The sequence below is a fragment of the Cryptomeria japonica genome, unplaced genomic scaffold (assembly GCF_030272615.1).
Source record: "Cryptomeria japonica unplaced genomic scaffold, Sugi_1.0 HiC_scaffold_338, whole genome shotgun sequence".
Lineage (NCBI taxonomy): Eukaryota > Viridiplantae > Streptophyta > Pinopsida > Cupressales > Cupressaceae > Cryptomeria > Cryptomeria japonica.
The window spans coordinates 80,001-92,805 of NW_026729160.1; the positions used below are offsets into that span (position 1 = coordinate 80,001).

A 12,805-nucleotide genomic window follows, 5' to 3' on the forward strand; every position below is an offset into this window, starting at 1 on the left:
GGCTGGGTTGGGCACCATTGAGCGCTCCGAAGTGTGCTCCAAGGTGCGCACCATGGCCCTCCAAGGTGCGCAGCATGGCGTGCACGAAGTCGGAGCCCGGTTTGCCCCGGGTGCGCACCTCGCGTGCACCTTCGCCAGGGTGGGCACCTCGGTGCGCACACCTTCTCAATGTTTTCTTGCCTTTTCTGGAAATTGGTGAAGGCAGCGCATCAAAGGTGCGCACCTCGGTGTGCTCCGAGGTGCGAACCCGAGAGCGCTCCGAGGTGCCCACGAAGTCGAAAGTCGGGTTAATTGCATTGTTTTCCCCGGGTGCGCTCCGAGGTGCGCAACATCGGTGCGCACCAAGGAGGGCTCCGAAGTGTGCTCCAAGGTGCGCACGATTCGGAGCTCGGTTTGCCCGGGGTGCGCACACCTTGGCTGGGTTGCGCACCCTTTGTGCGCTCCAAGGTGCGCACGAAGTCGGAGCTCGGTTTGCCCCGGGTGCGCACCTTCGCCAGGGTGCGCACCTTGATGCGCACGCCTTGGCTGGGCTGCGCACCTTGGTGGGCGCCATGGTGCGCACCTTTCGTGCGCTCCAAGGTGCGCACGAAGTCGGAGCTCGGTTTGCCCCGGGTGCGCACCTTGGTGGGCGCCATGGTGCACTCCGAGGTGCCCAAGATTGGTGCGCACCAAGGAGCGCTCCGAAGTGCGCTCCAAGGTGCGCAGGTGCGCGCGAAGTCGAAAGTTGGGTTAATTGTCCGGTTTGCCTCGGGTGCGCACCTTGCGTGCACCTTCGCCAGGGTGGGCGCCTTGGTGCGCACACCTTGGCTGGGCTGCGCACCCGGGCGCGCACACCTTGGCACCCGCGTTTCCTTCATTTTAAATTTTTTTTTTTTACAATCTCTCAAGTGGGAAATTCTATAATCTCAACTTTTTTTGCCTTTTCAGGAAACTTTTGAATGGAGCGCATCATTGGTGCGCTCCGAAGTGTGCTCCAAGGTGCGCACCTCTGGTGTGCTCCAAAGCTCTCTCTAGCTGCGTGCACCTGCCCCGGCCGCGCACCCGGCCCCGCCCAGCTTCGCTCACCTGTCCCGGGCGTCTGGTGCGGAACCTTAGAGTAAGAAACATCACCGTGCACCTTGGCCAACGTGCGCGACTCGACCGAGCGCGCACTGGCCGAGGTGCACACCGATTTCACCTGGGTGCGCGCGCAGCACCTCGGGCGCACCGGGGTGCGCGCACAACGCCCGGGTTGCACCGTGGCCTGTGTGCTCGGGGCGCCTCGGGTGCGCGCTCGGTGTCGCCCCCGCGCGCGCGGTAGTGCGGGCAGCGCACCCCGGCCCGGCCCGGCCCCGACGAGAACGCAAACGGGCAAAAGGTTTATTCAAATAGCATTGCGACGCCCGGCGAAAAACTAAAAAAGGGTGCAACACCGGGACTTCCCGGGAGGTCACCCATCCCAGTACTACTCCGGCCCAAGCGCGCTTAACTGCGGAGTTCTGATGGGATCCGGTGCACTAACGCTGGTATGATCGCACCCGTTATGAGCTTGTCGCAGTGTGTACTTAGCAAACCGCGACCCACGTGCGAATCCACCCCGGCCACCCACCCCCGTCGAGGTGCACACCCTCCCTCGCGAAGTGCGCCCCGTTCGCCAAGTGTGAGCCCTGCCCGGGTGCGCGCACCTTGCTAGGGCGTCGGGTGTGCACCCGGCCCGGCCTACGTGCGTGCACCTGGACGGGGCGTCGTGTGCGTGCAGTGTCCCGTCTGCAACGCGGTGCCCACACACCACCTCGGGCGCAACGACCTGCGCTCACATGTGGGCCGAGTGCACCTTGGTGCATGTTCGGGGCGCCTCGGGTGCACGCTCGATCTTGCCCCGGTGCACCAAGGCGCTCGGTTTGCCCCGGGTGCGCACTTGGTGCAAGGTGGGCACCCAAAATAGGGATCAAGCACCAAAACACAAGTTTCGGGATGCAAAATGGGACCCAAGGACCACAAATGCGTTCCAAGACCCATGATGGGTCCACGAGAACAAAAATGTGTTCCGAGACTTAATAAACAAATATTGGGTTTTAGGAGAAGAAACATGCTCTGATGCCCAAAACGAGAATCGACCCCGAAAAGGCCACAGGCCAAAAGTGGGATGCGAGACAAAAAAAAATGGGACCCGAGGACCAAAATTGGGTTCCCAGGTCGAAGACAGGGCAACCGGACAAGAAACGACCTCTAAGGCTCGAAATGAGTCCCGACGACTAAAACTTGACAAGAAGCACCCATCAGGCACCCAACTCGACACCCATGGGATGCCGACCCACCCGGGCTTCCACCTAGCACACCTTGGCACCCACCCACCCTCGCACCCAACCTCGCACCCAACTTAGCACCTTTGAACCCACATTGGCACTCACCCTGACCCTGGCACCTTGGAACCCACATTGGCACTCACCTTGACCCTGGCACCCACCTTTGCACTCACCTTGGGACCCACCCTGGCTCCCACCTCGGCACCCACCCAGACACCCACCTTGGTTCCTTGGCACCCACCTTGGATCCTTGGCACCCACCCCGACACCCACCTTGGCACGCAACTTGGCTACTTGCCACCCACCTTGGCTCCTTGACGCCCACCCCGACAACCACCCCGTGACCTACCCTGGCTAGGGTTGGTGCACACCCACCCTGGTGCCCACCTTGGCACCCACCCCATGACCCACCTTGGCACGCACCTTAGTACCCACCCCGTTACCCACCCTAGGACCCACCCCGTGACCCACCTTGGCCAGGGTGGGTGCCTTGGTGCGCACAACTTGCCTGGGCTGCACACCAGGGCGGGCTCAAGATGGCACCCGCGTTCCGTTTTTTTCACTATCTTTCAAAACGGAAATTTTAAAATCTCGTTTTTTTTTTTTTTTTGCCTTTTCTGGAAATTAGTGAAGGCAGCGCATCAAAGGTGCGCAATGCTGGTGCGAACCCGGGAGCGCTCCGATGTGTGCTCCAAGGTGCGGCGTGCACGAAGTCCGAGCCCGGCTTGCCCCGGGTGCGCACCTCGCGTGCACCTTCGCCGGGGTGAGCACCTTGGCTGGGTTGCGCGCCCTGGTGCGCACCAAGGAGCGCTCTGAAGTGTGCTCCAAGGTGCGGCGTGCACGAAGTCGGAGCTCGGTTTGCCCCGGGTGTGCACCTCGGGTGCGCACCTCGCGTGCACCTTCGCTGCGGTGGGCACCTTGGCTGGGTTGCGCGCCTTGGTGGGCACCATGCAGTGCACGAAGTCGGAGCCCGGTTTGCCCCGGGCGCGCACCTCCGCCAGGGTGGGCACCTTGGTGCGCACAACTTGCCTGGGCTGCGCACCAGGAAGGGCTCAAGATGGCACCCGCGTTCCGTTTTTTTCACTATCTTTCAGAACGGAAATTTTAAAATATCGTTTTTTTTTGCCTTTTCTGGAAATTAGTGAAGGCAGCGCATCAAAGGTGCGCAACGCTGGTGCGAACCTGGGAGCGCTCCGATGTGTGCTCCAAGGTGCGGCGTGCACGAAGTCGGAGCCCGGTTTGCCCCGGGTGCGCCCTGGTGGGCACCATGGTGCGCACCAAGGAGCGCTCCGAAGTGTGCTCCAAGGTGCGGCCTGCACGAAGTCGGAGCCCGGTTTGCCCCGGGCGTGCACCGCGGGTGGGCACCTTGGTGCGCATGCCTTGCCTGGGCTGCGCACCAGGGCGGGCTCAAGATGGCACCCGCGTTCCGTTTTTTTCACTATCTTTCAAAACGGAAATTTTAAAATCTCATTTTTTTTTGCCTTTTCTGGAAATTAGTGAAGGCAGCGCATCAAAGGTGCGCACCTCGCTGCCCACCACGGTGCGCAACGCCGGTGGGCACCCGGGAGTGCTTCGAAGTGTGCTCCAAGGTGCTGCGTGCACGTTGTCGGAGCCCGGTTTGCCCCGGGTGCGCACCTCGCGTGCACCTTCGTCGGGGTGGGCACCTTGGCTGGGTTTGCCCCGGCTGCGCTCCGAAGCGGGGTTATTGGAGCGCCGCCTCTTTTTTTGTCGGAGCGTTTGGTGGGGTTTCTCGCATTGGCTCTTCCCAGGCCCGGTTGCCACCCTGGCGCGCACGAAGTCGGAAGTAGGGTTAATTGCCCGGGTGCGCACCTTTGCCAGGGTGGGCACCTTACCTGGGCTGTGCACCAGGGCGGGCTCAAGATGGCACCCGCGTTCCGTTTTTTTCACTATCTTTCAAAACGGAAATTTTAAAATCTCCTCTTTTTTTTGCCTTTTCTGGAAATTAGTGAAGGCAGCGCATCAAAGGTGCGCACCTCGCTGCCCACCTTGGTGTGCTCTGAGGTGCGCACCCGGGAGCGCTACGAAGTGTGCTCCAAGGTGCGGCGTGCACGTTGTCGGAGCCCGGTTTGCCCCGGGTGCGCACCTCGCCTGCACCTTGGCCGGGGTGGGCACCCTGGCTGGGTTTGCCCAGGGTGCGCTCCGAAGCGGGGTTACTGGAGCGCCCCCTCTTTTTTTGTCAGAGCGTTTGGTGGGGTTTCTCGCATTGGCTCTTCCCAGGCCCGGTTGTTGGGTGCGCTCCCACCCTGGCGCGCGCGAAGTTGGAAGTTGGGTTAATTGCCCGGGCGCGCACCTTCGCCAGGGTGGGCACCTTGGTGCGCACACCTTGGCTGGGCTGCGCACCAGGGCGGGCTCAAGATGGCACCAGCATTCCCTTTTTCTCACTATCTTTCAAAACGGAAATTTTAAAATCTCGTTTTTTTTTGCCTTTTATGGAAATTAGTGAAGGCATCGCATCAAAGGTGCGCACCTCGCTGCCCACCTTGGTGTGCTCCGAGGTGCCCACCACGGTGCGCTCCGAGGTGCCCACCACGGTGCGCAACGCCGGTGCGAACCCGGGAGCGCCCCGATGTGTGCTCCAAGGTGCGGCGTGCACGAAGCCGGACCCCGGTTTGCCCCGGGTGCGCACCTCGCGTGCACCTTGGTGCGCACACCTTGGCTGGGTTGCGCGGCCTGGTGGGCACCATGGTGCGCACCAAGGAGCGCTCCAAAGTGTGCTCCAAGGTGCGGCGTGCACGAAGTCCTAGCCCGGTTTGCCCCGGGTGCGCACCTTCGCCGCGGTGGGCACCATGGCGTGCACGAAGTCGGAGCCCGGTTTGCCCCGGGTGCGCACCTCGCGTGCACCTTCGCCGGGGTGGGCACCTCGGCTGGGTTGCGCGCCCTGGTGCGCACCAAGGAGCGCTCCGAAGTGTGCTCCAAGGTGCGGCGTGCACGAAGTCGGAGCCCGGTTTGCCCCGGGTGCGCACCTTCGCCGCGGTGGGCACCCTGGTGCGCACCATGGCGTGCACGAAGTCGGAGCCCGGTTTGCCCCGGGTGCGCACCTCGCGTGCACCTTCGGCGGGGTTGCGCGCCCTGGTGCGCACCAAGGAGCGCTCCGAAGTGTGCTCCAAGGTGCGGCGTGCACGAAGTCGGAGCCCGGTTTGCCCCGGGTGCGCACCTCGCGTGCACCTTCGGCGGGGTTGCGCGCCCTGGTGGGCACCATGGTGCGCACCAAGGAGCGCTCCGAAGTGTGCTCCAAGGTGCGGCGTGCACGAAGTCGGAGCCCGGTTTGCCCCGGGTGCGCACCTCGCGTGCACCTTCGCCGCGGTGGGCACCATGGCGTGCACGAAGTCGGAGCCCGGTTTGCCCCGGGTGCGCACCTCGCGTGCACCTTCGCCGGGGTGGGCACCTCGGCTGGGTTGCGCGCCCTGGTGCGCACCAAGGAGCGCTCCGAAGTGTGCTCCAAGGTGCGGCGTGCACGAAGTCGGAGCCCGGTTTGCCCCGGGTGCGCACCTCGCGTGCACCTTCGCCGCGGTGGGCACCATGGCGTGCACGAAGTCGGAGCCCGGTTTGCCCCGGGTGCGCACCCCGCGTGCACCTTCGCCGGGGTGGGCACCTCGGCTGGGTTGCGCGCCCTGGTGCGCACCAAGGAGCGCTCCGAAGTGTGCTCCAAGGTGCGGCGTGCACGAAGTCGGAGCCCGGTTTGCCCCGGGTGCGCACCTCGCGTGCACCTTCGCCGCGGTGGGCACCTTGGCTGGGTTGGGCACCATTGAGCGCTCCGAAGTGTGCTCCAAGGTGCGCACCATGGCCCTCCAAGGTGCGCAGCATGGCGTGCACGAAGTCGGAGCCCGGTTTGCCCCGGGTGCGCACCTCGCGTGCACCTTCGCCAGGGTGGGCACCTCGGTGCGCACACCTTCTCAATGTTTTCTTGCCTTTTCTGGAAATTGGTGAAGGCAGCGCATCAAAGGTGCGCACCTCGGTGTGCTCCGAGGTGCGAACCCGAGAGCGCTCCGAGGTGCCCACGAAGTCGAAAGTCGGGTTAATTGCATTGTTTTCCCCGGGTGCGCTCCGAGGTGCGCAACATCGGTGCGCACCAAGGAGGGCTCCGAAGTGTGCTCCAAGGTGCGCACGATTCGGAGCTCGGTTTGCCCGGGGTGCGCACACCTTGGCTGGGTTGCGCACCCTTTGTGCGCTCCAAGGTGCGCACGAAGTCGGAGCTCGGTTTGCCCCGGGTGCGCACCTTCGCCAGGGTGCGCACCTTGATGCGCACGCCTTGGCTGGGCTGCGCACCTTGGTGGGCGCCATGGTGCGCACCTTTCGTGCGCTCCAAGGTGCGCACGAAGTCGGAGCTCGGTTTGCCCCGGGTGCGCACCTTGGTGGGCGCCATGGTGCACTCCGAGGTGCCCAAGATTGGTGCGCACCAAGGAGCGCTCCGAAGTGCGCTCCAAGGTGCGCAGGTGCGCGCGAAGTCGAAAGTTGGGTTAATTGTCCGGTTTGCCTCGGGTGCGCACCTTGCGTGCACCTTCGCCAGGGTGGGCGCCTTGGTGCGCACACCTTGGCTGGGCTGCGCACCCGGGCGCGCACACCTTGGCACCCGCGTTTCCTTCATTTTAAATTTTTTTTTTTTACAATCTCTCAAGTGGGAAATTCTATAATCTCAACTTTTTTTGCCTTTTCAGGAAACTTTTGAATGGAGCGCATCATTGGTGCGCTCCGAAGTGTGCTCCAAGGTGCGCACCTCTGGTGTGCTCCAAAGCTCTCTCCAGCTGCGTGCACCTGCCCCGGCCGCGCACCCGGCCCCGCCCAGCTTCGCTCACCTGTCCCGGGCGTCTGGTGCGGAACCTTAGAGTAAGAAACATCACCGTGCACCTTGGCCAACGTGCGCGACTCGACCGAGCGCGCACTGGCCGAGGTGCACACCGATTTCACCTGGGTGCGCGCGCAGCACCTCGGGCGCACCGGGGTGCGCGCACAACGCCCGGGTTGCACCGTGGCCTGTGTGCTCGGGGCGCCTCGGGTGCGCGCTCGGTGTCGCCCCCGCGCGCGCGGTAGTGCGGGCAGCGCACCCCGGCCCGGCCCGGCCCCGACGAGAACGCAAACGGGCAAAAGGTTTATTCAAATAGCATTGCGACGCCCGGCGAAAAACTAAGAAAGGGTGCAACACCGGGACTTCCCGGGAGGTCACCCATCCCAGTACTACTCCGGCCCAAGCGCGCTTAACTGCGGAGTTCTGATGGGATCCGGTGCACTAACGCTGGTATGATCGCACCCGTTATGAGCTTGTCGCAGTGTGTACTTAGCAAACCGCGACCCACGTGCGAATCCACCCCGGCCACCCACCCCCGTCGAGGTGCACACCCTCCCTCGCGAAGTGCGCCCCGTTCGCCAAGTGTGAGCCCTGCCCGGGTGCGCGCACCTTGCTAGGGCGTCGGGTGTGCACCCGGCCCGGCCTACGTGCGTGCACCTGGACGGGGCGTCGTGTGCGTGCAGTGTCCCGTCTGCAACGCGGTGCCCACACACCACCTCGGGCGCAACGACCTGCGCTCACATGTGGGCCGAGTGCACCTTGGTGCATGTTCGGGGCGCCTCGGGTGCACGCTCGATCTTGCCCCGGTGCACCAAGGCGCTCGGTTTGCCCCGGGTGCGCACTTGGTGCAAGGTGGGCACCCAAAATAGGGATCAAGCACCAAAACACAAGTTTCGGGATGCAAAATGGGACCCAAGGACCACAAATGCGTTCCAAGACCCATGATGGGTCCACGAGAACAAAAATGTGTTCCGAGACTTAATAAACAAATATTGGGTTTTAGGAGAAGAAACATGCTCTGATGCCCAAAACGAGAATCGACCCCGAAAAGGCCACAGGCCAAAAGTGGGATGCGAGACAAAAAAAAATGGGACCCGAGGACCAAAATTGGGTTCCCAGGTCGAAGACAGGGCAACCGGACAAGAAACGACCTCTAAGGCTCGAAATGAGTCCCGACGACTAAAACTTGACAAGAAGCACCCATCAGGCACCCAACTCGACACCCATGGGATGCCGACCCACCCGGGCTTCCACCTAGCACACCTTGGCACCCACCCACCCTCGCACCCAACCTCGCACCCAACTTAGCACCTTTGAACCCACATTGGCACTCACCCTGACCCTGGCACCTTGGAACCCACATTGGCACTCACCTTGACCCTGGCACCCACCTTTGCACTCACCTTGGGACCCACCCTGGCTCCCACCTCGGCACCCACCCAGACACCCACCTTGGTTCCTTGGCACCCACCTTGGATCCTTGGCACCCACCCCGACACCCACCTTGGCACGCAACTTGGCTACTTGCCACCCACCTTGGCTCCTTGACGCCCACCCCGACAACCACCCCGTGACCTACCCTGGCTAGGGTTGGTGCACACCCACCCTGGTGCCCACCTTGGCACCCACCCCATGACCCACCTTGGCACGCACCTTAGTACCCACCCCGTTACCCACCCTAGGACCCACCCCGTGACCCACCTTGGCCAGGGTGGGTGCCTTGGTGCGCACAACTTGCCTGGGCTGCACACCAGGGCGGGCTCAAGATGGCACCCGCGTTCCGTTTTTTTCACTATCTTTCAAAACGGAAATTTTAAAATCTCGTTTTTTTTTTTTTTTTGCCTTTTCTGGAAATTAGTGAAGGCAGCGCATCAAAGGTGCGCAATGCTGGTGCGAACCCGGGAGCGCTCCGATGTGTGCTCCAAGGTGCGGCGTGCACGAAGTCCGAGCCCGGCTTGCCCCGGGTGCGCACCTCGCGTGCACCTTCGCCGGGGTGAGCACCTTGGCTGGGTTGCGCGCCCTGGTGCGCACCAAGGAGCGCTCTGAAGTGTGCTCCAAGGTGCGGCGTGCACGAAGTCGGAGCTCGGTTTGCCCCGGGTGTGCACCTCGGGTGCGCACCTCGCGTGCACCTTCGCTGCGGTGGGCACCTTGGCTGGGTTGCGCGCCTTGGTGGGCACCATGCAGTGCACGAAGTCGGAGCCCGGTTTGCCCCGGGCGCGCACCTCCGCCAGGGTGGGCACCTTGGTGCGCACAACTTGCCTGGGCTGCGCACCAGGAAGGGCTCAAGATGGCACCCGCGTTCCGTTTTTTTCACTATCTTTCAGAACGGAAATTTTAAAATATCGTTTTTTTTTGCCTTTTCTGGAAATTAGTGAAGGCAGCGCATCAAAGGTGCGCAACGCTGGTGCGAACCTGGGAGCGCTCCGATGTGTGCTCCAAGGTGCGGCGTGCACGAAGTCGGAGCCCGGTTTGCCCCGGGTGCGCCCTGGTGGGCACCATGGTGCGCACCAAGGAGCGCTCCGAAGTGTGCTCCAAGGTGCGGCCTGCACGAAGTCGGAGCCCGGTTTGCCCCGGGCGTGCACCGCGGGTGGGCACCTTGGTGCGCATGCCTTGCCTGGGCTGCGCACCAGGGCGGGCTCAAGATGGCACCCGCGTTCCGTTTTTTTCACTATCTTTCAAAACGGAAATTTTAAAATCTCATTTTTTTTTGCCTTTTCTGGAAATTAGTGAAGGCAGCGCATCAAAGGTGCGCACCTCGCTGCCCACCACGGTGCGCAACGCCGGTGGGCACCCGGGAGTGCTTCGAAGTGTGCTCCAAGGTGCTGCGTGCACGTTGTCGGAGCCCGGTTTGCCCCGGGTGCGCACCTCGCGTGCACCTTCGTCGGGGTGGGCACCTTGGCTGGGTTTGCCCCGGCTGCGCTCCGAAGCGGGGTTATTGGAGCGCCGCCTCTTTTTTTGTCGGAGCGTTTGGTGGGGTTTCTCGCATTGGCTCTTCCCAGGCCCGGTTGCCACCCTGGCGCGCACGAAGTCGGAAGTAGGGTTAATTGCCCGGGTGCGCACCTTTGCCAGGGTGGGCACCTTACCTGGGCTGTGCACCAGGGCGGGCTCAAGATGGCACCCGCGTTCCGTTTTTTTCACTATCTTTCAAAACGGAAATTTTAAAATCTCCTCTTTTTTTTGCCTTTTCTGGAAATTAGTGAAGGCAGCGCATCAAAGGTGCGCACCTCGCTGCCCACCTTGGTGTGCTCTGAGGTGCGCACCCGGGAGCGCTACGAAGTGTGCTCCAAGGTGCGGCGTGCACGTTGTCGGAGCCCGGTTTGCCCCGGGTGCGCACCTCGCCTGCACCTTGGCCGGGGTGGGCACCCTGGCTGGGTTTGCCCAGGGTGCGCTCCGAAGCGGGGTTACTGGAGCGCCCCCTCTTTTTTTGTCAGAGCGTTTGGTGGGGTTTCTCGCATTGGCTCTTCCCAGGCCCGGTTGTTGGGTGCGCTCCCACCCTGGCGCGCGCGAAGTTGGAAGTTGGGTTAATTGCCCGGGCGCGCACCTTCGCCAGGGTGGGCACCTTGGTGCGCACACCTTGGCTGGGCTGCGCACCAGGGCGGGCTCAAGATGGCACCAGCATTCCCTTTTTCTCACTATCTTTCAAAACGGAAATTTTAAAATCTCGTTTTTTTTTGCCTTTTATGGAAATTAGTGAAGGCATCGCATCAAAGGTGCGCACCTCGCTGCCCACCTTGGTGTGCTCCGAGGTGCCCACCACGGTGCGCTCCGAGGTGCCCACCACGGTGCGCAACGCCGGTGCGAACCCGGGAGCGCCCCGATGTGTGCTCCAAGGTGCGGCGTGCACGAAGCCGGACCCCGGTTTGCCCCGGGTGCGCACCTCGCGTGCACCTTGGTGCGCACACCTTGGCTGGGTTGCGCGGCCTGGTGGGCACCATGGTGCGCACCAAGGAGCGCTCCAAAGTGTGCTCCAAGGTGCGGCGTGCACGAAGTCCTAGCCCGGTTTGCCCCGGGTGCGCACCTTCGCCGCGGTGGGCACCATGGCGTGCACGAAGTCGGAGCCCGGTTTGCCCCGGGTGCGCACCTCGCGTGCACCTTCGCCGGGGTGGGCACCTCGGCTGGGTTGCGCGCCCTGGTGCGCACCAAGGAGCGCTCCGAAGTGTGCTCCAAGGTGCGGCGTGCACGAAGTCGGAGCCCGGTTTGCCCCGGGTGCGCACCTTCGCCGCGGTGGGCACCCTGGTGCGCACCATGGCGTGCACGAAGTCGGAGCCCGGTTTGCCCCGGGTGCGCACCTCGCGTGCACCTTCGGCGGGGTTGCGCGCCCTGGTGCGCACCAAGGAGCGCTCTGAAGTGTGCTCCAAGGTGCGGCGTGCACGAAGTCGGAGCCCGGTTTGCCCCGGGTGCGCACCTCGCGTGCACCTTCGGCGGGGTTGCGCGCCCTGGTGGGCACCATGGTGCGCACCAAGGAGCGCTCCGAAGTGTGCTCCAAGGTGCGGCGTGCACGAAGTCGGAGCCCGGTTTGCCCCGGGTGCGCACCTCGCGTGCACCTTCGCCGCGGTGGGCACCATGGCGTGCACGAAGTCGGAGCCCGGTTTGCCCCGGGTGCGCACCTCGCGTGCACCTTCGCCGGGGTGGGCACCTCGGCTGGGTTGCGCGCCCTGGTGTGCACCAAGGAGCGCTCCGAAGTGTGCTCCAAGGTGCGGCGTGCACGAAGTCGGAGCCCGGTTTGCCCCGGGTGCGCACCTCGCGTGCACCTTCGCCGCGGTGGGCACCATGGCGTGCACGAAGTCGGAGCCCGGTTTGCCCCGGGTGCGCACCCCGCGTGCACCTTCGCCGGGGTGGGCACCTCGGCTGGGTTGCGCGCCCTGGTGCGCACCAAGGAGCGCTCCGAAGTGTGCTCCAAGGTGCGGCGTGCACGAAGTCGGAGCCCGGTTTGCCCCGGGTGCGCACCTCGCGTGCACCTTCGCCGCGGTGGGCACCTTGGCTGGGTTGGGCACCATTGAGCGCTCCGAAGTGTGCTCCAAGGTGCGCACCATGGCCCTCCAAGGTGCGCAGCATGGCGTGCACGAAGTCGGAGCCCGGTTTGCCCCGGGTGCGCACCTCGCGTGCACCTTCGCCAGGGTGGGCACCTCGGTGCGCACACCTTCTCAATGTTTTCTTGCCTTTTCTGGAAATTGGTGAAGGCAGCGCATCAAAGGTGCGCACCTCGGTGTGCTCCGAGGTGCGAACCCGAGAGCGCTCCGAGGTGCCCACGAAGTCGAAAGTCGGGTTAATTGCATTGTTTTCCCCGGGTGCGCTCCGAGGTGCGCAACATCGGTGCGCACCAAGGAGGGCTCCGAAGTGTGCTCCAAGGTGCGCACGATTCGGAGCTCGGTTTGCCCGGGGTGCGCACACCTTGGCTGGGTTGCGCACCCTTTGTGCGCTCCAAGGTGCGCACGAAGTCGGAGCTCGGTTTGCCCCGGGTGCGCACCTTCGCCAGGGTGCGCACCTTGATGCGCACGCCTTGGCTGGGCTGCGCACCTTGGTGGGCGCCATGGTGCGCACCTTTCGTGCGCTCCAAGGTGCGCACGAAGTCGGAGCTCGGTTTGCCCCGGGTGCGCACCTTGGTGGGCGCCATGGTGCACTCCGAGGTGCCCAAGATTGGTGCGCACCAAGGAGCGCTCCGAAGTGCGCTCCAAGGTGCGCAGGTGCGCGCGAAGTCGAAAGTTGGGTTAATTGT

The 12,805-nt window shown here is 63.7% G+C and overlaps 2 non-coding genes across 2 annotated transcripts; both read right to left on the bottom strand.

Moving 5' to 3' along the window:
* Positions 1-1,400: 1,400 nt before the first annotated feature.
* LOC131870603 (5S ribosomal RNA) lies at positions 1,401-1,519 on the bottom strand. Its single transcript, XR_009368908.1, has one exon. It is a non-coding gene; the product is annotated as a 5S ribosomal RNA (ribosomal RNA).
* Positions 1,520-7,434: 5,915 nt separating this feature from the next.
* Positions 7,435-7,553, bottom strand: LOC131870604 (5S ribosomal RNA). Its single transcript, XR_009368909.1, has one exon. It is a non-coding gene; the product is annotated as a 5S ribosomal RNA (ribosomal RNA).
* Positions 7,554-12,805: the final 5,252 nt, after the last annotated feature.